Raw genomic sequence first — 26248 nt, 5'->3', positions numbered from 1 at the left:
AAGGTGGCAGGGCTGGTGATCACATTTAGAGCACCTTGTAGGAAACAGAAGAACCTGGCTTCCTTGCTGATGTGTAGGCAGCTGGAAAGATCTTTGTTCCCGTCCCTGCAGTGAAAAAATTGAAAAGCATGTTGAACTGCACGATCTTGCATTTCCCCAAACTCCTCCCTAGAGGGGTAGCAGAAATTGGGGAAGTACACACTCCCTTAATGGGTTTTGCCCAAGAGCTCTAATGGGCATTCACAGAAAAGCTTAGAGAAAGAATCTTAGGAGTATACGTTCTGGATAAAATAAAGCAGGAAAGGGAGGTACTGTAATTTTAAAGACTGGGCTTTGGAAACGAGGAAGGCACAAGGACTTCTGAGGGATGAGCTGTTGGGACAGCAGATATAAAGGCCCTGAACTGGGAGTGGCATGGTTGGTGAGCGAATAGAGAGGAGGCTAGTGTGGCCAGAGCAGAATGAGCAAGTAGTTAAGTAAAGAGAGGTGAGGTTAGAGAGGTAACCAGGAGGTGCAGCTTGTTTAAGGTCAAGCAAGGGTTTTGACTTTTACTAGAGTAAGACAAGAAGAAGCCACCAGTGGGTTTTGAGAGAGAAGTAACATAACATGACCTTTGGTTTAAAATGATCCTGAAGGGGCACCAGGATGGCACAGTTAAGTGTCTGACTCTTGATCTTGGCTCAGGTCATGATCTTGCAGTTCATGAGTTCCAGCCCTGCATCAGGCTCTACACTGATGGTGCAGAACATGCTTGGGATTCTGTCTCTCCTTCTCCCTGACCCTCCTTTGCTTATGTGCTCGCTCTCTCTCTCTCTCTCTCTCTCTCTCTCTCTCTCTCTCCCCCAATATAAATAAATAAACCTAAAATTATTTTTTAAATAGAAAATAAATAAAGTGATCCTGAAAATAGTTTGGCAATTCCCAGTAAAATTCAATATACACTTAACCATATAACCCTGCAGTCACACTCCCGAGTGTTTATCCTAGAGAGGTGGGAACTTACGTGTGCACAAAATCCTGTGCATCAGTATTCATAGCAGCTTTATTTGTAAAAGTCAAAAACTGGAAACAGCCCAAATGTCCCTCATTGCTCAGTGGGTGAACGGGAAAACAAACTTTTGCACATCCAGATAATGAAATACTGCTCTAAGATTAAAAAGAAAGAACTATGAAACACACCTAAAACAACTTGGATGGAGCTCAAGGACATTACCCTGAAAAAAAGCTAACCTCAAAAGGTTTTAAACTATGCAATTCCATTTACATAACATGTTTAGAATGGCAGAATTATGGACATGGAGAACAGATGAGTGGTTGTCAGGGGTGAGGGTTGGGGAGGCTGTGACTACAAGCAGTAGCACAGGGAGTTTCTCTGTGGTGATGGAACAGTTTTGTATCTTGATTGTGATGGTGTCTGCACACCACTGTACATGTGATAATATTTCCTAGAACTCTACATTAAAAAATGAGTAAAAGAAAGAACACGGTGAAATTCTAATGAGGTCTGTAGCTGAATTAATAGTATTGCAATGTCAACTTTTCTTGTTTGATAGTATAGTATAGATATATAAGATGTTATTATTAGAAGAGTTGGGTGAAAGTACACAGAGTCTCTCTGTACTATTTTTTGCCATGTTCTTGTGAGTCAAAAACTATTTCTAAATAAAGTTAAAAAGGGGCTTCCCCAGCAGTTATGTTGAGTCAACACTGAAGGAAGAGGAGGGGCAACAAGAAAACCATCTACATGAGATATGGTGGCCAGGGCCAGGGTGGGATTTATGATGGAAATGTCCTTTCTGAGCTGTGCAGTGGAGCAACTTTCAGAAAAGTGCCAGACACCTTGCCTGTCACCACCCTGTTGCCATCTCTACTATCCCCTCTGGATCCAGTTGTTTACTTCTTGCTGATCCTAGCACTACTTTCTGCCCCTGTGCCTGAAATTTGAGCATCACAGCCAGTGTGAGTGCCACTGCCCTCATGATGCTATGGACTCTTGTCTCATTGTGCCAGAATTGCCTGGGCCTTCCCAGGTCCTTGACTTTTATTGTCCAAGCTATATTTTCTCAGTTTGTCTACTAAGAAGGAGACTACAACCTGCCCCATGTGGTTTGAACTGGACAGTTTCCCACTGGAGGTGGATCATATTCTGCTCTCCCCACTCTCTCGTTGACAGGAAGCTTCTAATTCCTTTTCCACGTCCATGGGGAAGAGTTCACCTTGGGTATATTTTCCAGTGAGGTGTCCTCATCTCTCAGCTCTTTCTCAAGACACATTCCCAAGTGAGAGAAGGAGGGAAAACTTCTGTGGTAAAGCATTTTCCTTCTTACTGATCTCGTTTTTAAAATTTTTTTTTTCAACGTTTTTTTTATTTATTTTTGGGACAGAGAGAGACAGAGCATGAACGGGGGAGGGGCAGAGAGAGAGGGAGACGCAGAATCGGAAACAGGCTCCAGGCTCCGAGCCATCAGCCCAGAGCCTGACGCGGGGCTCGAACTCACGGACCGTGAGATCGTGACCTGGCTGAAGTCGGACGCTTAACCGACTGCACCACCCAGGCGCCCCCTTACTGATCTTGTTTTATGGTATGTGTCGTCTCTTAGGATTATGGCTGACTCAATGATCTGAGGATTAGGGCTAGCTCAGTGATCTGCAGAGGCTAAGTCATCCCAATTTTCATCACTAGGATATGCAGGATTTTCATCCCTATGATATGCCACTTCTATTTTTGGCAACCAATGCTTCAGATGTCATTCTAATATCAGTACACTGCCCAGAACCTTCCAACGCATCTTTCCGGTGGGAGATAAATTCCTTCTCGTTGTTTCTGGCTGCAGCCAGGCACTCCACCTCCTCAGCCTCCTAGAACCATATGCTGGAAGTTTTGTGACCACTCAGATATGAACACTTTTCTAGGGCTGACAGTCCTGCCAGGTCTTTGATACACAAAATTTACATCAAGTCCTTGAGCAGTTCTGGACCACTGAATCATAGCCACAACCTACTTCTTAGTAAGGTTATGGGAAGCTTTGTATGAATTTTGAATCATCATTGACATTATCTCAAAAAAAAAAAAAAGATTGGGACTTTTTCCAGTTGTTTTCCAAACATAGACTCAACCTTTATGCAGAAATATAAAAGCTTAAGTTGCTTTGAGATCCATCAACTTTTATTCCAATAAAACAAACTCTTTATCAAAATAGGCATGAATTCTAGGTACCTTAAAACAATCATGAAATTGCTACTAGAAAACCAACTATATAATCTTTAGAGCAACAATAAAATATAGCAATACTTTACATGTTCCCCCACTTCCCTTTGAAATCCATATGTTCCCTGTGATATTATTTAAGTCTCTAAGAAACACGTAATAAAATCATTGAGCATCCACCAGTATCCTACCAGATGAAAGACCCACAGTGTTAGTTCCAATCCCCACACTGATGCAATTCTTTCTTATGTAGCACATCTGTTACTGTTACATTCCCTGCCCTCCTGCTAAAATTTACCTTTAGTCAGATAATCTATTTTTCAGATGGAAAGATGGTTGACCCATTAACATGTAAAATAAACTTATTTGTATTCCAGTTATAATCACCTGAATTATTTGCATTTAAATTTTTTTTTCTGCGCCTGTTTTTCTAATTTTATATTCCCTGGTGCTCACTCTCAGGCACAGAGCAGATAATAGTATTTAGTTACAGGTGTATCCCTTCTGAACCCTGTGTCATCTTTCTCTGTCACTCAGACTAATAAGGAGAGTCTTTAACATTATTACATTCAGGTTTTATCAATGTTAATCTTCATTGTTATCAGTGTTTTCTCAAACAATTAGAGTTTTTCAACCTGAATTATACCTAAACTCAATTTTATCCCAAATTTTAATGTAATTTTACATTCAACAAAATTAAACTTTGAGTGGTCTCAAAGTAATTATTTTAAGGTGGTATAAATTTGTGGATCAAGCATTATTGGCTTTCTATCAAAAGTGGTCTGCATTGGAATCCTTACTTTGCCATCAAATGGCTGCACTTGTGAGCACCTTGAGTTCTCTAAGCCTTAGTTTACACATCTATGAAATTTATGTAAAAATCTTAAAGCCTGTATATGTAAAACATTTAATACAATGAATAGGCACTCAATAAATAGCAATTATTATTGTTATAATAGCATTATTTCAATGTATTATTGTTATTGTTGCAAATGTGGTTCCAAATCCCATGACGTGAAATGTAGTAGGTTAGCACATTGCCATCATTCTCTATCTAGGAACATAGCCCAGGCTATAATATAATATAATATAATATAATATAATATAATATAATATAATATAATATAATATAATATAATATAATATAATATAATATAATATAATATAAATGCTTAAAATATTAGGCAAATGGTATAAAATAAAATTGAGAAAATTAGTATTATACAACTTTTATTAAAGTTTGGAAGTCAGTTAATTATATCCATTCTGATCAGAAGCAAAGGATATATTTTAGCTTACATCACTGACCATTTAGCATAATCACTTTGACTTTTATGGATATATTTTAAAATATTCAACATATATAATGTGGAATAGGTAACATTTACTACTGGATCATAATTCTTCAAAATGTGACGTTGTAAAAAAAAAAGTTCTCGTGTGCATGCGTAGAAACCATTAGACTTATAATAGAAAAAGTGTGGCAGGATTGGAAGAAACAGGTTTGATAGCAGAGTCTGCTGCTGGCTTTATTCCCTTGAACAAATCGTGTTCCTTCCTAGAGCTTCACTTTTCTCTAGATCAGCTGTGTTTTCTAGCACTATTTCTTCATTAACATCCCACTGTGGTTATACAAGACTAGATTGTTTATTCAAATGTCATCTTCAAAGCTTTTTGGGTACTATTCCTTGGATCAAAATATGGCTTGATTTGTTTAAATGTGGCTTTTAAAGTCTGATGAGAACAACTGTGTTGTTCAGTAGAAAAACAGTACAGAAACAAAATTTTCATTCCTATTAGCAAAACAGAACTTGGAAATCTAATTTTGATCCATGGTTCTCATTCTTATAACCTGACTAAGCTTCAAAAGTTTTCAGTTTGTGGGCTCCACCCTTGACCAGTAGAAGCAGAATCACCAGGGGTGGGACTTGGGTTCTGTATTTATTAAAAGCTTAGGGAATATAGTCAGTAATATTATAATAACTTTGTGTTGTGACATGGTAACAACTACTTGTGGATGACCATTTCATAACTTATATAAATGTCAAATCAGTGTGTTATACATCTGAAACTAATATAATTGTATGTCAACTACATTTCAATTAAAACAAAAAAAAAAACAAACAAACTCTACAGACCCCAGATGATTCTGATGTACACAGGGGACTGAGAGCTGTGGATTTAGGCCTATCCTTATCTAAATTAAATTTACTTTTAATTAAAGTAGGATTTGTTTTTTTTTTTTTTTTTTTTTTTTGATAGGGAGGCACTTATGAACTAATACCTTCACAGTCTTATTGGAAAAATCTTTGGTTCAGGGGAAGCACTGAACCTGAGCTGTCAGCACAGTGCCTGATGCAGGAATTGAAGTCACGAACCACGAGATCATGACCCGAGCCCAAGTCGGACGCTCAACCGACTGAGCCACCCAGGTGCCCCATAGGTACCATCATCTTGAGGGTTAGGATTTCAATGTATAAATTTTGGGGGAACACAAACATTCCATCTATGGCAATGTACATATATAGAATTTTGAAGTTAGTTAAAAAGCAACTAAATATCAGCTATAAATATACTTGACACCTAGAAAAAAAACCAATGACCTATAGTTTCTTATTCTGTCATTAGAATCATGGGCTACTAGCTAACATTAATGGGCTCCTGGTGTGCCAGACAGTATTCCAAGCACCTTAGGGCAAGATCTCACTCAATCCTCATAACAATCTTTGAATTAGGTACCATTTTAACCACATTTTACCCATGAGAATGTTGAGACCACAGTGAGCAATTTTATAAATAGTATGTAAATATTATCATTAGTAATTACAATTGGAATTCTAAGCCTTCTTTCTCAAAAATGTCTATACTTTAGCAGTCCTTATTATTTCTGACTATTGCTAGATTTGAAATGGCAACCTTTATTAAAATATGTTTTACTCCTAAGGCAAAGTCTTAAAAGTGGTTTCTTCTCCTATGCCACCATAGTTAACAAAGCCAGAGAAACAAAGGGTAAGGTCAAGTGGTTCATACACCACACTTTTAATTGCTTTGCTTTCTCAGTTCCCCAACTTTCAAGGTTTGAAATCCATTTCATATCTAGTGAGTGATACTGGGTGATAGTAGGGGTGTGATCTTGCAAAACTCCCTGAACCTGTTGAGTCTTCATATGCATACTGTCAAACAGGGAGAAGTAGTAGGAACAGCAGTAATTAACAATGACAACATATCTACTGTGGCTCTTCACAGTATTATTGTCACGGATGACAATAATTTGTCAAGGAGTGCTCTGGGGCTATATGATGATATCCAGATATTAGTTTTTCTTATTATTGTTACTTTATTGTAACTATTATTATCTTATTACTTTTGTTTATTATTGCCACATACTCCAATGGTCCCGCCTTTCTAAAGTAGATGGAGGGTAGGATGAATGAGTGCCAGGGACAGGCATCTATCCTTATAAGACTTTGTAAGACCATTGGGAGCTTTTAAATTTAGGAATGTGAACATATTTTCAGTAGGGAAGTCTCTTAGTTAGCTTTGCCTTCAAAAAAGAGAATTTTTACTGCAGGGGAGGTGGAGAATGGGGGGAGGTTGTAATTGGACTTGAGGAATAAGCAGAAATTGAAAACTAGAAGTCATTCCAGATATTGATCATTGTTAATTTGTCAGTCCAAATGCACATTGTTTCACTTTTAAAGGCAGTAATTTTATTCTGTTTATTATGAGCATTGTTACTGTAAAAGCCTCTATTTATATCATTTAAGGATAATCTGTTGTCTTTCCAAAATTATTCTATATCAAGGCCCATATTCAGTTATGAAATTAGCTCTCAGCTTCATTTACTTCTTTAAAAAAATTTTTAAGTTTATTTATTTATTTTGAGATAGTGACAGTGCAGGTGGGAGAGGGGCAGAGAGAAAGGAGACAGAAAATCCAGGCAGAAAATCCAATCCATGCTGCCAACACAGAGCCCAATCGGAACTTGAACCCATGACATCATGAGATCATGACCTGAGCCAAAATCAGGAGTCAGACACTTAACCGACTGAGCCACCCAAGCGCCCCTTACTTGAGTTTGAAATAATCCACACTCAAATATTAATAATATGTTGTGGTGTACACACACACACACACACACATTCAATATTTGTGTAGAGGAGGTAGCAAACAAACTCTAAACCTTGCAAATAAGAATAATCTCACTTCCGGTATTGCTTCATCATCATTCAGAAAGGTCTATTTTTCGGTATTACGAGATCCAAATTAGTGTCAGGCATGTGTAGAGTGCATACGGTGAAGCACACGCCAGAATTCTGTTCCTCAGCCCCCCCCCCCCCTGCCTAATTTTCATGTGCTGACATAAGAAAGAGAGCCTGGCCTTCGGGAGTCAGGGACAGCGGGTTTGAATCCCAGTTTTGCCACCTGTCAGCTGTGTGACCTTGTAAAAGTTCCTTCGTCTCTGTGACCCTTGGACTTTTTCATGTCTTGTCAGGAGGTTGTTGGGCGCATTAAATAAAGAGTATGTTTCAGTAGGAGGACTGTCGAAGGCCTATTTTAGCTACACTGTGCCCCCACCCCCACCCAGGGTTCTGTCTCCAACTTTTCCGACAGTGTCCTTCTTGCTTTAAAATGCAGACCCCCTTTCCCAGGGAGTTAGGAGGAAGTAAAAATTGCTCTGGGTTGGAACTCAAGTCATCTTCTCAGGATTCACTTTGGTAACAAAAATGCTATCAGGCGAATTTTTCATAGATTTGACACATAACGTATTGGGGGATTTTAAATTTAGAGTCTCATACCATAGCTTTAATTTTCTCTAGCCAGGGCACTTAAGTCTCCACTTCCCCACTTCCTCGTAATTTTGTCCACTCCAGATAATAGGGTCAGTTCCATGTTAACTCACCGTTCATCCACGTAAAGTGTTAGTCTTTCAGAGTTTTTCTCCTTTTCTCTCCAGTGGAGCCCGGGTGGCAGAGTGGGACGTAGATTATGCAACCTTGAAGGTTTGAGGGGAGGCGGTGACTGGCTTATCAGCTGTCTTCTCCTTCTCCCTGCCTTCTCTGAGACGTCTTGTCCTACCTGCTCTTTGGGCACTAGCTTCTACTCTCACTTCATCTGCTACTGAAGTGTCCCTGATCTTAGCACAATCCGTACCTGGAGGTCTTTTTCTGCTGACTTGGCCATCACTGTGGCTTTTTCCTTGCTATTTTCTCTCTCAGATTCAGCCCCACCGACACAAAATCCTGGCTTTGGTTTATCCACAGACTTCGCTACAGGTTCTTATTGTCTGGGGCCACACATGTAGGAGAACACATTTGCTGGCAATTCATAGCCACCCTCTATGCCCCTTTCAAGGGCCCATGGGGATTTTCCAGCTCTTCTCCATCCCCCGTTGGTGCCAAGAGGGACTGGTATGGAGGGAAGGGGGGGGGGCTAGTTGTCTCTGTAGGAATGTGCCCGCTGGCATTTCTCTGTCGCAGCCTTCTTGAGTGGTGTGGGTACCATTGAAAGTTTTAGTTGAAAATGGACCATGAGTGTCTTCTGCTTTGGGATGCTCAGTTTCTCCGAAGAGTTCCTGGGGTTTTGATCTCAGTGGGCAGATCTGTTGGCTCATTGTAGAATTTTATACTCAATTCTGTAAGCTAACCTTGATATTTAAAGCATATCTTTGGAGTCCAGGGAAAACCCCTAAGTACCCAGATTTTACAAGGGAAAATCAAGGTGTTCCTGCTCTGTTTTAAAACAGGTCTACTTTGAAATCCAAGAATGGCAATGGCTTGTTTTTACTACTTCCTGGCCCTGCCCTCTACTTTATGCCTCAGCTGCAAAGAGTAGAGGACTTTGAGGCAACAAGAATTGCTACAAGTGATGCCTGTTTTAGAAGATACTTCAAAATCTTATTCTTCCACCTGCACAAGTTGCATTTTACTTTTTGTCCTTTTATTTTCTGTTTTGTATTTCATTTTTTTCCCTCTCCTTTCCTCTTTGGTTTAAGAAATTGTGCATCAGATATTCATTGGGTAGTGTAGAATTCATTGAATTCAAGACTAAGCTTGATCTATCTCTTTTTATAATCCATTTATAATTCTTGTGTCTTAAGGCTTTTGTTTCTTACAACTTTTGCATTTCATGATCATCCATTTCCAATTGGTGTCAACTCTGCTGAATAATAATATGTTAAGCTGCATTAACCTCTCTTCTTATTTCTATGTATTTTGATTCTAATTCTTCTAAAAGACATTTATCACTTATCATAAGACAATTCTAGAAAGCAGGAGTCTTCCTTTCTAGTCTTAGCCTTCTTTACCAATTATAGATCCTCACTGATATGCTTTATATTATTATTAGAGGCTAGAGAGAGGCAATTTCTCAAACAGCTCTCTATTCCCTTGTGGCTGACAAGAGTTCTGATACATCAGTGGGAGGTGCGGATCTCTGCTCCCTCTTGTAAGCAAAAGCGCTAAGTGGTCTCACTTAAATTATTAACAAAATACATAGGTCAAGCATGCAGCTTTCTGTCCTGCTTTTCCCCATTTCTCTACTCTGAAAAGGGCTATTGTAATGTTGCACAAAAGGCATTCATACATGGTTTGAGTTAAAAACCTGATCGGTTTGTTGCCAGAATGTGTTGTAGAGTTAACATTTCGTAATTGTATATATATATTTTTCTGTTCACACAGGTACATTTGAGTGATCAACATCAGTGATAATAATAGTGGCCACCATCTGTGCACCGTGCCAGGCGTTATGCCGATGACTTTGCATGCTTTGTCTTGTTCGATATTCACAATCCGGTGAGGTAGATATCCATCTTGTAGATGGAGAATGGGAAATTTAGAGGAGTTGGCCGAGGTCACAAAGCTGGAAGGTGACCGAGCTCACACCCAGTCTGCCCTTTTGCCCCACCATGTAATACAGTATATGAACTGGGACATCTTTCAAAATTATATGGGTCACTATTGCTGTTTACATTGGATGACAGTTACAAACCAGTTTTTCCATGCAGACAGGACAAATGTTTACCCTAACTGTAAACTCTCTTGGTGGAGAGCTTTGAATCATTGAGACAGTAAAGGGAGACTCTGGAACCTTTTCCAACCTCCTTCCCCCAAAGTGGGAAAGTGCTTGATCCTAAGCAGACTCAGTTTTTGCTCAAAGGAGGCCCCTTTCCATGCATGTGGCCACTAATGACACAAACCATGTAAATACGGTCAGGGCGGTGCCCCTGTCCCGCTATGTTTGCATTAATGGAGTTTCAGTTTCTGTGTGCAGCATACATTTGTTGAGCACTTAACATAGGTGGGGTATTTTGATGGGTAGTGAGAAAATGATACTGTCCATGGCCTCAGGGAATTTGTAATCTAGCATGGAGACAAAAGCCAACAACTGTGGAATACGGTGAGCAGAGCCATGAAGGGAAGGAGGAGAGCACTCATGCAGTGGGACTGAGACTGGAGGAGTCCATGTGGAGTAGATGAGGAGAGCCCCTAGAGGAGAATGGTGTGATGGGTTTTCATGTGGAGAATGCTGTGAGGGGCAGAGACAGAAGAGACAGGATGAACAGGAAATGGTGGTTTCAGTCATCCAAGGGCCAGATGAGAAAGGCCAGGCTAGTGAGGATGGGATGGAGAAAAGAGAAATGAAGGACACCGTGGGGGCGGCGGGGGGTGGGGGGGGACGGTGGTGGTGGTGGTGGAAGGGGAAATGAAGGACACAAATAATATGGTGATTGGTGGGATGGAAGGGGAGAGAGGAAAAGATCCTTCCTCCCAGCTTTTGTTTCTTCCCTTGCTTATGTGTTTGTCTCCACTGTAGGAGTTTCCTTAGTTATGACCCTGGCAGAGGATGACAGAGTAGAACAGTATTTAAAATGGCCTTAGATTCCTTGTCAGTGAAATAGAGATAATTATCCTTCCAGACCACGTGGCTGTTGGGAAGCCCAAATGAGAGCGTGAGGAGGGTGCGTTTGATACTGAAAAGCAAAATATAAAATAAGAAGGATATTATTGTGATTAGTATTGATGATTCTAATATTCATTCTGGGTTTATCTTGAAAAATAAAATGATGGTAGTGGTCGTGCTGGTAATAGCAGTTACTATTTTCCTTGGCGCTTAATACATTCCTGACACTGTTCCCAATGCTTTCTTTTTTTTTTTTTTTTAATTTTTTTTTTTCAACGTTTATTTATTTTTGGGACAGAGAGAGACAGAGCCTGAATGGGGGAGGGGCAGAGAGAGAGGGAGACACAGAATCGGAAACAGGCTCCAGGCTCCGAGCCATCAGCCCAGAGCCTGACGCGGGGCTCGAACTCACGGACCGCGAGATCGTGACCTCGCTGAAGTCGGACGCTTAACCGACTGCGCCACCCAGGCGCCCCCCCAATGCTTTCATAGGCACATAGGCTAAGTAATTCTCATAATAACTTTACAGACCCAAACGGAGGCACAGAGAAGTTAGGCAGTTACTCAAGGTCACAGTTGTTCAGTAACCTAAAATGGGTTTGGGTTGAGATCCATCTGCTCCTCTTTTTCTCCTGTGCCACTGTTGTCAGACCCGGAGTACAGTGTAGACCTTCATTTGCATGCAGGTTTTCTCTGGTGACTTTGAGGTTTCCTGCCAGTGGACACTGCCCGGCCTGCCAGTTTCCAGGTGTAGTTCCCTTTTCCACTTACTATTAACACACCGCCAGCTCAGGTGCTCTAATGTCAGCACTGCCAGCAGAGTGACCTTGTAAGCGATGGCAGACTATGTTTCCACAGGGGGTGCAGGCCATAGGGCCCAAGGTTCAGGTCTCTGATGAGTGTTTGGTGATGAGGCTCCATGCCAGTTCTTTCCGGGTGCCTCCAGAGGAAATAAAAGTGCTTATGCATGCAATGGAAGGCATGAGGAGGAGGAGGAGGGGGGGGGAGCAGGGGGAGGAGGGAGAAAAGGGGGCAAAGGAGGCAAGTGTACATAGGAAAAGTAAAAACAGACAGAGGAAGAGAAGCAAAAAGTGAACTAATAGAGACTGGAAATCAGAATTAGATACTCCTTGACTGTTCGAGTGGATGAATGAGTGAAAGGACCTCTTTGAGAACCTGCTGTGTATCAAGTACCCTGTTAGGCTTTCTCATGATCAATTATCTCAGTTACTCCCGACGACTACTCCAGTCTTTGTTGAACAAAATGCCGGTGTCTGACCATTTTGTTATAGCCTTTTATGTCCAACAGCCATCAGCCACACATTGCAATGTCAAGTTTTTCTTCTTGCTGGGTCCAAGAGTTTTTGAGGAGACAACTATGCTGGGGATTTTTCAAGCTGCTCAGTCTTCCACAGCTTTGTGCTTGACCCTTTTTCCCTGCTTTGTAAAAATGTCTGTGGCTTTCATTTCTGCCATCCTTTGGATTCTTTTAACAAGACCTTCGAAAGTTGTAAAGCTCGATGGTGTGTGTGATGGATGGTCCAGCAAAGGTAGTAAAAAAAAAAAAAAAAAAAGTTCTCTATCGATGCAGGCTTCCAGTTAGGGAATGAGTAAGTCCCAGGAATAAAAGGCATAGCGTAGGGAATATAGTCTGTAATATTGTAATAGCGTTGTATGGTAACAGATGATATCTGCCCTTGTGATGAGCATAGCATAGCCTATAGAGATGTTGAATCACTATGCTGTATACCTGAAACTAATGTAACATTGTGTGTCAACTATACTCAAAAAAAAATACATAAGTGAATACAGATATGTCGTACGCTTGCAATATCTATAATATCGTATGTCAACTTTACTTCAATAATAAAGAGGTGAATATAGAAGGAAAAAAGTTACCCATCCATACCAGGTCCTATGAAGGAAAAAGTGAATAATGGGTTAAGTGGAGCTCTCAAGTTATAAAAGTCACAATTATATATGCGTGTAATTTTTAGCATAGAGATTTATTAATTTGCATTCAGATCATTAGAGCTAATTAGCAGCTTCAGCTTCTCCAACTATGCTTTAAGAAGTTTACCCTTTACTTTCCTTGTGAGCCCCAGAGCACATCTTTACAGACTAAGGCTTAAAACTGACTGCTGGTATTAGCGTTCAGAAAAAGGGAGTTCTGTGCCGCGGCTCTCTTGCCCCACTACCATACACAAGAGCTTCTGCTTCCTTTTTTTTTTTTTTTTTTCTACTCATTGGGTTCTTTTTTGTTTTTGTTTTTGTTTTTTAAAGGAAGTCTATTTGCTATTCATCAGATAGCCCATTTGGAGTAATATCTGCAGGAATTAGTAGATGAAGGGAAAAGAAATGAAATGGTCTTCCGTTTCCCACTTACATGTTATTTGCAGGAAAGGAAGAGAACAGAAGAACAGGAATAATGCTTGAAAACCTGACTTCTCGGATTAGGCTACAGGTGAAAATTGGAGATGTTCTTCTCCTTCCCCTCACCTCTTACTTGGAAATGGTGCCTGTAGGGAACACATATTGAGTGAACCTTAAGAAACATTAACGAAAATCTATTTAATTTTTAAGGTACAGTCAGTTAATCAGCACAACGTCCTTTTGAGATTCATTTGGCTAATCTTTGGCTCCTACAAATTAGTTACGTGTATTCTGCCATGTTCCCACTACTTATTGTCCATGGCTGGCATTTTCTTCCTGTTACTTCTGCTCAATTCTAATTACCATATAAACTCTTTGAGTTGGAAGCAATATAGCCTATGTTCTTTATTACTACTAGCATTGAATCCTTACAAAGAATTTAAAAATTAGTCCGGAATCCATCATGCCCACCGTGGTTGTCGTTATTCCCTGGTTATTCCTGCAACCTCTTTGCTTCCGTTCCTAAATGGTCGAGAATGGATCAGAATCTCCCAACTGTGATGTTGATCGACGTGTGCGCTGACCGATAAACTCAACGTCAAGGCACTTTACCTTCACTACATCCTCCGTTTTGTCAGGGTGCATTTATGTTGGATCCCCTGTTAATTTCCTGTCAGTTTAATTAACGTGAATATTTCTGATGTTCTCTGTCCTAAAGCTTTCATCTGCCCCCACCTCCCCTTCTCTTAGCAGATGATGTTATATCCACAATTTTAGAAAATGTGAGGTTCTTAGGCTTCATCTGCCCCATCTCTTGCACGCTGAATTTGCTCTCAATTTCATCCATCCTTAGCTCCTTCCTTACGTTTGCATGGCTGACCATGCCCTTCATAAGCTGGCCTCTGCTAACTGCTCCAGCTTCATCTTTTGCAAATACTTACAGTCCCTTCTTCTCTCCATATTAACCATTTATTTGCATTTCTTTAAGCGAGCCGTGGTTAAACATCTCCGATACTGCAAATAGACACCTCAGCCTCTGCTCAATCAGTTTCCCTCTTCGTCTCTGAAGTTGTCTCTGAAGTCTGCATTTTAGACAGGCCCTCTATAGGTTCCCATGCCCTGTGTGTATGTCTTTATTAGAGTACTAATCACACCATATTCCAATTACCCGTAAGCTGTCTTATCTACTCTTATAATGCAACATCTGGAATGAAACCTGGCACATAAGCTTCAAGAAATATGCTTTGAAAGTTGAACATTGAAAAAAATGAATGAATGAATGAATGAATGAATGAGTGAGTGAATCTTATAACTAGTTGCTGTTCAGTCCATTTTGCCTTGACACCGCCTCTTAAGTCTGTTGCTATCTTTCTCAGCCTTCCTTCATGTTCAGTTCCTCCAGCTCAAGCTTTTATTTGTTGTTGGAGAGGCAGTTTTGTTCACTGGTTTTGAGTAGAGTCTTTGGAACTTGGCTGCCTTGGTTTGGAGACTGTATGGGTTGGTTTGCTAGCTGTATGGCCACATCCAAATTACCTAGCCTCTGTGTCCCATTTATGTTTTGTTACCTGTAAGTGGAAGATAGCAACAAGACCATCTTCCACAGGGCGGTTGTATGGATTGGTTGAGGTAGTTCCTGTGTATCACATAGTGCCTGGTACATAGCAAATGGTAATCATAATAATGTAATTACACAGGAATTATTTTAATTATTCCGAATGTCCACATTCACAATGGTCTTATTTTTTGTGAACTATTTCAGACTGCAAATAGGAATAGAGATCAATATAGCAAACTCTATAAACTCTAAACTCTTTGTTTAAAAAAGAAAACAAAGAGGGACGCCTGGGTGGCTCAGTCGGTTGAGCGTCTGACTGCAGCTCAGGTCATGATCTCATGGTTCATGGGTTCGAGCCCTGCATCAGGCTCTGTCTGACAGCTCAGAGCCTGGAGCCTGCATCGGATTCTGTGTCTCCCTCTCTCTCTGCCCCTCCCCGGCTTGTGTTCTGTCTCTCTCAAAAATAAATAAATACGTATTTTTTAAAAAACAAGGAAAACAGAGATAGTAAAATCCACTTGAAGACCCTTTCCTACATCACCTTCCTTCTTGCTTCCTTCCTTTTCTCTCTTCTTCCATCTCAAAGGTAACCGCTGACATATTTTTGCCATTTGGCATTTGTAGGCATGGTTTTATACATTGCTATATAGCTAGAAATCATGAACACTCTATGATGTGCAATGCAGTCTGCCGCTTCTTTAGTTACCCACTCCTCAGTGCACTCCTAAATCAGTAAGCCATATTGTTTCTGGAGTTACCACCCCAAAATGTAAATCCGATTCCGTAAATTGTTCACAGTCTCTCTTCTTTAAGGGACTTTTTCAAGAACAGTTTTATTTTACAACCAAATTGAGAGGAAGGTACAGAGACTTCCCATATACTTCTTGCTCCCACCCATGCAGAGCCTTGCCCATTATCAACATCACTCACCAGAATGGTACATTCTTACCAAAACAATGAACCTACATTTAGTATCATAATCACCTAAAGTCCATAGTTTACCTTAGAGTAACTACGCTTGGCACATACTATGGGCTTGGACAAATGTCTAATGACATATACCGATCATTATAGTATCCTACAGAATATTTTCACCGCTCTAAAAATCCTCTGTACTCTGCCTATTCCTCTCTCTTCCTCCATCCCCACCAGCAACCACAGATCTCTTTACTATCTCCATAGTTCTGCCTTTTCCATCATGTCATGTAGTTGGAATCCTACAGTCGGTAGCCTTTTCCAGTTGGCTTCTTTCACTTAGTAATACACATTGAAGTTAACTTTATGTCTTCTCATGGCTTAGTAGCTCTTTTTTTTTTTTTTTTATTTTTTTTATTTTTTTATTTTTGGGACAGAGAGAGACAGAGCATGAACGGGGGAGGGGCAGAGAGAGAGGGAGACACAGAATCAGAAACAGGCTCCAGGCTCCGAGCCATCAGCCCAGAGCCTGACGCGGGGCTCGAACTCCCGGACCGCGAGATCGTGACCTGGCTGAAGTCGGACGCTTAACCGACTGCGCCACCCAGGCGCCCCTAGTAGCTCTTTTCTTTACGGTGCTGAATAATGTTCCATTATCTGATGCGTGACAATTTATTTATGCATGCAGCTACTGCATAAAGGATGCCTTAGTTGCTTTCAAATTTTGGCAACTATGAATAGAGCTGCTATAAACATCTGTGAATGGGTTTTTGTGTGGACATAAGTTTTTATTCCTATGGGTAAACACCAAGGAGTGTGATTGTTGGATCATATGGTTAACAGTATGTATAGTTTTGTGAGAAACTGCCAAACCGTATTCCAAAGTGGCTGTACCATTTTGCATTCCCAACAACAACAGTTCCCATTGCTCCACATCCTTGTCAGCATTTGGTGTTGCCGGTGTTCCAGATTTTGGCCATTCTAATTAGAGTGTGGTGGTCATGATCTGTTCTTGAGTCCCCATTCCATATATTCTCACCTCCTACAAGCTGCTGTTGGAGCACCACCTTCTCAGTGAGCCCTGGACCTTCTGAACTGGAAGTTCCCAAGTCCTCTTCCCTTCCTCCTTTGTCTCCACGATACTTCTCAGCCTCTGACTTACTATATATCCTTTCTTATTTTTCTCTAACTAAGTATGTAATCTCCATGAGGTTTTCATCTGCCTTGTTTTCTGGTGTATCTCTGCTCTCTAAAACAGAGTCAGATACATAGAAGGTGCTCTGTATAATGAATGTTGAATATACAGAATCCTCAACCTGGATTTCGAAGATAGCTTTATTTTGGCCCTCTCCAGTGTCCCTTTTCTACCGTAATACCATCCCTCCATTGTGCCCTATGCCTTCTCCTCCCCAGGCCTTGGTTCAAGCTGTGTCCTGTGTCTGGGCTCCCTCCCCACTCCTGCTCATTTCTACTTATCGAAGCTTTTCTTCTCCCTAAAGCTCAGTTCAAATCCTACCCCGTCCAAGAAGCCTTCTCAGATTCCTCCAGCTGAAATGAATTTTTTCCTCTCGTGGGCTCCTTTAGCACTTTGTGCTTCTCGTAACTGTTTTTTGTCTTCCTCACTTCAGATTTATTTATATGTGTGTGTCCGGCAGGCATGTGGAATGTAGGAATCTCCTCATTTCCATCGCCCTCCCTCGCACCCAGCGCAGTGCTCCGCCCATCTGTTCAGCGGGTGCTCAGTAAATGGTTAGTCAGCTGAACCTGAAGGTGAGAAGGGACCTCAGAAAGGCCATTCATATCCCTCTGAAAATAGTTCTGAAGTCTTGTTTAATGATTGTTTGACTAAGGGAACCTTCCAGATGGCAAGGCACTGAGGAAACTTTAAACTCTTCTTCATTTACAATGTGATACTTCATTGTAATCCTCTGAGTATTTCCATAATGTTGGCCCACAGTGCAGAGTAATCAAATTACTTTAATTCCACATCATTTCTCTCATTTGCCGTTCATTGTTTCTGTTGCTATTCCGTTCACTCACTCTTTCACATATTTTTTTTGATTTAAAATCATTTTATGAGCATAGTCTCATTTCATTTTCTAATCTGACTGACTCTGCCAGGTATGATTTTGTGTGGGTTAAGAGGAAAGGCTGGATATGCAGGAGTGGATGTGGAATGCCATTTTCTGCCGCCTAGACTAAGAAAGGCAGTTCCCCTTATATAAATTTGCAAGCCAGAGAATTTCCAGAAATATAAAGTGTGTGTCCTTTGAGCACTAATGCTAAGTAAGAGGGAGTGTGCAGTTTACTTTTGATTTTGACTGTAGTCACGTTTGTAGAGGAAATCACTGCTTATGGCTTTATTTAACAGGATGAAGTAGAATTTTAAGTAGAATTTATCTAGGTGGGACCCTAGATACCACTCAGTCCAGAATTTCTGTAGGCTGTCACAACCACTGTACCCTTTTTTGGCAAAAATTTAGTAACAACAATTTTGTGGCTTAAAATAAATCTCACCAACCATATAATCAACTCAAATATATTTAAAAAAAAATCAATATCACACCCTGACTGAAATGCAAAGGAAAAATAAAAAGAATAATTAATTACGTATGTATATAAAATTAAATGTTTGTATATAAAGTTATATATGTGTACTTAAAGTTTATATAATTTATATACCAATTGTGTTTATGATGTATAAAAATTACATATGCCTCAGTATCAATATATAAACGTTTGAGCATGACTTCTCTGGAAGACATATAGAAGTAGTCAGATGCTTGCACCTGTTTCATAGAATCATCATAAATGGAACAGCCACACATGCTGTCAGATCAAATACCATAATTGGCTTCATATCAATGGTATAATTTTCCTAGATGGTGTACCATTATTGATAAAGTTCAAAACGAAGCAAGATTCACTCACACATACCCAGCCACCCACACATACATACCTGGTAGCTGCATTCCTGGAAAATTCATTGTGTATTAAAATAGCAAAATACTTGGTGTTTACGTGTGAAAAAAGAGTTAATGTACAGATTCAAAGAGTTATAAAAAGGGTTGATCTAACATCTGAATGTCTGTTGGAGCATTTGCAAGATCAAGCAGAACATAAGACAGTTTTCCTGTTAGCGGAATTGCCCACTCATTACAACCCCGGTGACTGACTCTTGCCCACCAAATGCCCAGAAGAGTGGTCCGCAATCATTTGATCTCACCTCCCCATAAATGTCCAGGTTTTTCCCCTGAACAGTTGGTGCCAACCAGTTGCAAATCTCTAGGTTAGTCCTGCCACCAGTGAGGCATTTGAGAACCAGGAAGTTTCATTTACCTGAAACGAGTCACATAATACCTTGTTAAGCTCCATGTAGCCCATGAGCTGCCTGGCAGCTTTGCTCTGTCGGTGGCTCCTGTGTCCATCATACATATTGTCAGAAATATCTAGACAGATGATCATTATGAGGGAATGTGAAATCAGACTGTTGGGAGTTTGAACCTACCACTTACAAGGCTTAGGCAAATAATTTGTGCTAGTTAACCTGTTTTGGCCTCACTTTCTTCAAGAGTCGACCATAGGCAATAATAAAACTTAACTCAGAGTTGTTCTGAGGAATAAATTAGAAAATGTATATAAGATACTTGTATGTAAGATAAGAGTAGCCATTTGGTAAAGAATAGCTGTGGTGGTGGGGGGGGGGTTGGTGGTGACGACGATGTTGATAATGACAACGATGATGACAACAGGGACAGTGATAAAGAATTACATGTGATATAAAAATGTTCTTTATCCTTGATTTTCTAACTTAACTAGATTTTTTTCTAAATAAGCTAGTTAGCTTATTTTTTTTATTTTAGCTGATGCTTATGATCCCTTTTGTAGATTTCTTTGTTTTAAGTTAAATGTCATCCTTTTCCTTTGAGCTAATAATATAATTTAAATTGTGTAGCCATTGAAATCTTTTCTTCACTGAGATTTGCATCTGTGACTTTAAATGAAGTTACACTAATAAAATCCTTTTTTGCATTAGTAGAGAATAAATATCTAATCTTACTGCACCACTATTTTTGAAAAAAGATCTTTCCCTTCACTTTTGCAGAGGCCATATTCCCAGAACTTAGCTGCTGTAATGATTTCTTTAGTAGCACACAAATTCTGTATTAATCTCTCAGCAGTTTTCTCAGTTAAGTGCATTTTTATGCTTGGCAGCATTAGGGTAGTCTAGGAAAATTAGTTTTCTTTTCTTATTACTTTTTCTGTTTAATTTGTAACCGGTTAAAATACCACAATATGATGGATGATTGATCCTAGTAAAACTGCAAAGTTAAGGGATAATTGGCAGACTTCGGTTAAGCAATGAAGTCTTCTACTACCTTTCAAGAGCCTTTAAGACAACCTCATTATTAAAATGTACATGCCAGCAAAATTCTGGATGTGCCTAGAATTTAATTACTGACTAACAACAATGCCAGGGTTTTATTTTTATGGTGAATGTGTTAATGTTTATAATGCAGCCTGTGAAATGGGTGAGCCCTTGCAATCATAGAGAACTTGTATAAAAATGGAATTTTGCAGTTAGATGACTACATTCTGGTCACTTCCTGTTCTTTTAACACATCAGTGCAACACTTCTGATTGATCAGACCAATCAAGAACCATTCCTGGAAATCTAGCTCAATTTACATAGTTTGCTGGTAGAAATTAAATCCTTTCTGGTGGTGGCAATTTGGGATTTGAGCCAATTATTTTCTAAAGAAGCTGAGGTCCCATTTTGTAACAATGTGGATATTACCATCTTTATTTTTAGGATGAGATTGATTCATGAAATAATGAATGAACAAGACAAGGAGACCTAAGATCCAAACCTATCCTATCATTCTTTCATTTATTCAATCAATCATTGTATCATTTTACAAATGTTTTTTTGAATGCTACTCTGTATGAGGCACTATGTCAGGTGCAGGAAATATATAGTATAGACATGGTTCCTGTCTTCATGGATTTGACTTTGTAGCATAGAGACAAGGTATGTATGAACTGGGCATCAATGGGTAAGACTTAAGCCCTAGACTTGAGGAACAAATACACATGACATTTTAAAAATGGTAGATATATTTTCTTCTGGAAAGGTTTGATACATTAAGAGTAATAGCTCTCAGGTGTTGTCTTTGCAATCAGACAGTCAAAGCTTTTACATTTACCGAGAGAATAACTGATGAGCCTGTATCTTGAAACAGCATAGTCCTCCCCCAGAATACATACTGACAAGGAGAAATGTCCTTCAAGAATCTTAAGAGACTCTTTGTGGCAGAACATTTTTTTTTTTTTTTTTTTTTTTTTTGTCTAGAAGGGAGTTAGGAAAGATTTCAGTGCATCCTTTGGCAGTGGTGTTAAAATGTAGAGAAATGTAATTGAATTTTTCAGTGAAAAACTCAGTTGCAATGATCTGCTCAGTGAGTCTGATATAAATTATCGTGCCATTATCAACACCATCTTCCATCTATAAAACTAAAGGATATACATGAGCATCATAAAATTCTTTTTATCATCAAAAAGACTTTATATTCATGACATTTCTGTGAAAGCAAAACAAGATTTTTCAAGGGATCTTTAACTGTTTTGCAGAGGAACCATAGCACCAGGGACTTATGAGAAGCTGGAAGAAAACACAAACTATATATGAATTTGGACTACTTAGATATTTTAGTATTCAGAATATAGGTAGTCACCAGATTCTTCCAGACAAGTATTCCACACTCAAATTATGTACTGATGGGTGAAAAATAGCAAAATTGAGAAAGTCAACTTACCCTTTTGGGATCGATACCAGATAAAGAGTATTAAAATGACATCAAACCTCAAAGTACCCCAGCAGTTTAAATGTCTGATTGTGACTCCTAGACATCCTTTAATCAACACTTAGATTCTAAATCCATTTTCCCAACATCACTGTGGCAGATTTTATTTTCCAAAAACGGATGCAACAACACCTCTTATCCCACATGCTCTTCTATGGTGTGGCTTTGCCACTTCCCCATTAGGAGGTGGAGTCTAATTCTCCTCTTCTTGATTCTGGGCAGGCTCGTGACTGCTTTGGCCAATGGAGTATGCTGGAATTAACAATAGGGTATGCATCTTCCAAGATGGGCCATGAAAGACAATGTACCATCATCCCCTTTGTTTATAATTCCACTGACATGTGACAAGTCTGATTACCCTGAGGCAGTATTTTGTGAGGGAGCAAAGACCTCCAGTCAGTAGTCCTAGTCCTTGCGTAGGTCAGGCTAAGCAACAGAGATGATCAAGGAAAAGGGGGTCTCCAGAGGATTCCAACTCCCAGTCATGAGTCACTCTTCAGTTCTTCCTAGCAGAGGCTCCAGATCTTGGAAGAGAAAGGAGACATCTCCTCTGAGCCCTTTCCAAATTCTTGACCCACTGTATCTGTGAGCATAGCAAAACTGTTGTTGTTTTAAGACACGAAATTTTGTGTGTTAAACAACACGAATGTTGTTTTAAGACACTATTATTTTGTAGTATAATTAGAAAAATCATTGATAAGGTAAACTTGACATTACAATGGCAAAGCATTATTGTCCATTGCAAAGGCCTAAACAAAGTCTTTCTGTCTCTGTAGAAGCAATATTTATTGAAAAATATGGAGAAGAAATTTGTACATTTAGGGTCGACATAATTGTATCAACTGCCATTTTTAAATAACATTTATTATGTTTATATTTATAACATTATTCTTAAGTAACATTTAAATAACAAATATAAATGACATTTATATTTTAAATATATAAAAATATATATTTTTATTTTATTTTATTTTATTTATTTTATTTATTTTATTTATTTATTTATTTATTTATTTATTAACGTTTATTTATTTTTGGGACAGAGAGAGACAGAGCATGAACGGGGGAGGGGCAGAGAGAGAGGGAGACACAGAATCGGAAGTAGGCTCCAGGCTCTGAGCCATCAGCCCAGAGCCCGATGCGGGGCTCGAACTCATGAACCGCGAGATGGTGACCTGAGCTGAAGTCGGACGCTTAACCGACTGAGCCACCCAGGCACCCCCAAAAAATATATTTTTAAATATATATCTCCTGTTATTTACTTTACTCATAGATATAGCTGAAAGCAACACAAACCAACTTCAGTTGATCAACCGGAATAGGATTTTATGATAAAAATATTACGTAGCTCACAGAATTGTGAGGAGAGCTGGAATCCAAACATACAACCATAGTTGAGTCTGAACTTACGAGAACCATCTAAAGCATGCATCAGAACCTGCCTGATGAGCAAACTGTAACTTCTGTTGCCCACTGAGCACCGGAGGAAATCCCTAGGCGAGCTGCTCCTGATTACTGGATGCCTCTGCTCCCATCAAAACAAACAAAATGGACTCCTCCCAAAGCTTGTTTCCTTATGTTGCTTGTTTTTAAACCAAAGAGTCAGGAGCACGTGACTCGTTGGCAAAATGTAGTCCCAGCGCTTGTGTCTTAGCTGCAAGGAAGTCTGGGAATTTGAGTTTTCTGGATTCTGCTCTGATGAAGCCAGGTCCATGTGGCTGCCAATTTCTGAAACATCCTGAGAGTATTTGGAAGGTGCTGGGTAGCTTGAAAACATGACAGTTATGCACAGCTGGGATACATTAAAAGAAGATAAACACAAGTCCTGCTGACCACAGCTCAGAACATTGCATCATTCTGGTTGGTGGTGCCAGAAGGCAAAACTAGACAGCGGATGGAGTATTCAAGTGTATCAGCAGGCTAGGTGTTAAATTTCGTACCAGTGTAAATAGTTCAAGAAAAATCCCCTGCTCCAGCACAACATTGCCCGATCTTATTTAAATTTCAAGTCTCTCAGCAAAACCCCTACGGGCATAATATGGAGATAAGGGGTTTATGATCAGAGGAGATGAAATAAATAAGCTTAACTCTGCAATCTTTACACTGTAGGCTGGGGATGGGGGTCCCCTGCCCACCAGTTCCTGTCTCTTGGCAGAGTGCGATCCTGAAGACAAATAATGATAATGATGCTGCTGATGATACTGATACTTCCTGATAGTTAGTATGTGCCACTTTTGAAAGCCCTTTACACGTATTAGTTATTTGAAATCTTTACAACAACCCTATGAGGTAGATAATATTACTCTCTGATTTTACGGTTGAGGAAACTGACACAAAGCGGCCACATAGCTAATAACTGCAGTGCTGGCATGGGGACTCAGGTATCCTGCCCCTAGATCTGCTTTCCTAAGTAGTGACAGATGGGAATTTCACTCGGTGTCTAGGTGGTTGTGATTGCTCCTGTTTGAGTGAATTCCAGGAATATATAGCACTTACATATTAACTAGGGGGAAAAGTGAAAAGTGTTCTGAAACAATTATCACAGGTTTTCCTAAGATGATTCTGTCTGAAAAAAAAAAAAAAAAAAAAAGAGAAATGGGTGAGAAACTGCAACACTGGCCAATTTTTTAGGAGTCTGCACTCTGGACCCTGATTCCCAGGAAATCCTTCTTCCTCTACTTACAACAATTCCAGTGGTAGCTTTCCAAGGTTTTTGCGTCTTTAATGCTCACCTCAGTGCGGAGAGGTTGGTCATTTTTACACACGAGAAAATGAGTGTCAAGGTTATGTTATGGTCAAGATCACATAGACCATCGATGGTAAAAATCTAGGCTTTGAATGCAAATTCCACATTCTCAACTACTGTGTAAGCTATACAGTGAAGGTTCTCAGTGAAATGCAATATAGTGAAATGCAATATATGAAATGCAATGTGGTTCTTCCTTATCTGTGGGGGATACATTCCAAGACCCTCAGTGGACGCCTGAAACCACGGATAGTACTGAACCCTAATATGCTATGTTTTTTCTTATACATACCATACCTATGGTAAAGTTTCATTTATAAATTAAGTACAGTGAGAGATTAACAACAATAAATAATGATCAAATAGAACAATTATAACAATATACTGTAATTAAAGTTATGTGATTGTGGTCTCTCTCAAAATATTTATTGTACCGTACTCACCCTTCTTCTTGCGATGATGTGAGGTGATATAATGCCTATATGATGAGATGAGACGAGGTGAGGTAAATGACTCAGGCATTGTGACTTAGTGTTAGGCTACCATTGATTGACCTTCTGATGATACAGAAGAAAGAGAATCATCTGATTCCACACCGCAGTTGACCACGGGTAACTGAAACCATGGAAAACAAAATCCCAGATAAGTGGAGATTACTGTTTCACACAGCAAGACAAGGCCAGAAAACCACAGTGACAAGGAGACCTGATTGGTGTATAGTCTTTGGAAATGGCATGGCTGTTTATGAAATGGTGGCATACAAAGCCCATGACTTTAAATTCTAGTATTTATGACCAGTTTACATACTGTTGGTCATGTAGCAATCTTTCCAGTCTGATAGTGCTTGCCAGGAATCCTATCAAGAAGCATGAACTCAAATGCTCTTCTTTTTTTATTTTTATTTATTTTTTTTTAATTTTTTTTTTCCACGTTTATTTATTTTTGGGACAGAGAGAGACAGAGCATGAACAGGGGAGGGGCAGAGAGAGAGGGAGACACAGAATCGGAAACAGGTTCCAGGCTCTGAGCCATCAGCCCAGAGCCTGACGCGGGGCTCGAACTCACAGACCGCGAGATCGTGACCTGGCTGAAGTCGGACGCTTAACCGACTGCGCCACCCAGGCGCCCCGCTTTTTTAATTTTTAAATGTGTATTTATTTATTTTGAGAGAAAGAGAGCGTGCGCATGCGTTCAAGTGGGGGCAGAGAGAAAGGGAGACAGAGAATGCCACGTGGGTTCCATGCTGTCAGCTGTCAGCATAGAGCCCTGCGTGGGGCTCCGTCTTGCCCGTGAGATCATGACCCGCGTCAAAATCAAGAGTCAGGCACTGGACTGACTGAGCCACCCAGGCACCCCTCAAGTGCTTATCCATGCCCAAATTTGGCTGACCTTACATAAGAAATAACTTCTGCAGTTAGACGAGGTGCATTTGGTGAAACCCAGAAATAATTGGAAAAAAAATACTTCAAAATCAGAACTGCAGAATATAGCTAATTTCAGCCTGGTATTTGTAAACCTTTGTATTAGACTACACAGATGTGCTTTTTATTGCACCAAGAAATGTTTTGTGGAGGAACAACATTGCCCTGTAAAAGATGAACATAAAAAAAGATGTAGGGTCTATTGGCACATGGCTTTGCCAAACATTCCTTCAACCTAATTTTTTCAACCGGGTCCACTTCCTA

General features: G+C 39.9%; 1 protein-coding gene and 1 long non-coding RNA gene across 12 annotated transcripts in view; one reads left to right on the top strand and one right to left on the bottom strand.

Moving 5' to 3' along the window:
• The window catches only part of GRIP1 (glutamate receptor interacting protein 1), a 695200-nt gene that overhangs the window by 188038 nt on the left and 480914 nt on the right, over window positions 1–26248 (top strand). The window lies entirely within an intron of this gene.
• On the bottom strand, window positions 21054–23396 carry LOC109501645. Its single transcript, XR_002159852.3, has 2 exons — window positions 23228–23396; window positions 21054–22341 (listed from the first exon to the last, which is right to left on the bottom strand). It is a non-coding gene; the product is annotated as an uncharacterized LOC109501645 (long non-coding RNA).

This window comes from Felis catus, chromosome B4 (genome assembly GCF_018350175.1).
Source record: "Felis catus isolate Fca126 chromosome B4, F.catus_Fca126_mat1.0, whole genome shotgun sequence".
In the NCBI taxonomy this organism is placed as follows: Eukaryota; Metazoa; Chordata; class Mammalia; order Carnivora; family Felidae; genus Felis; species Felis catus.
This window is presented reverse-complemented; position numbering and strand designations above follow the sequence as displayed.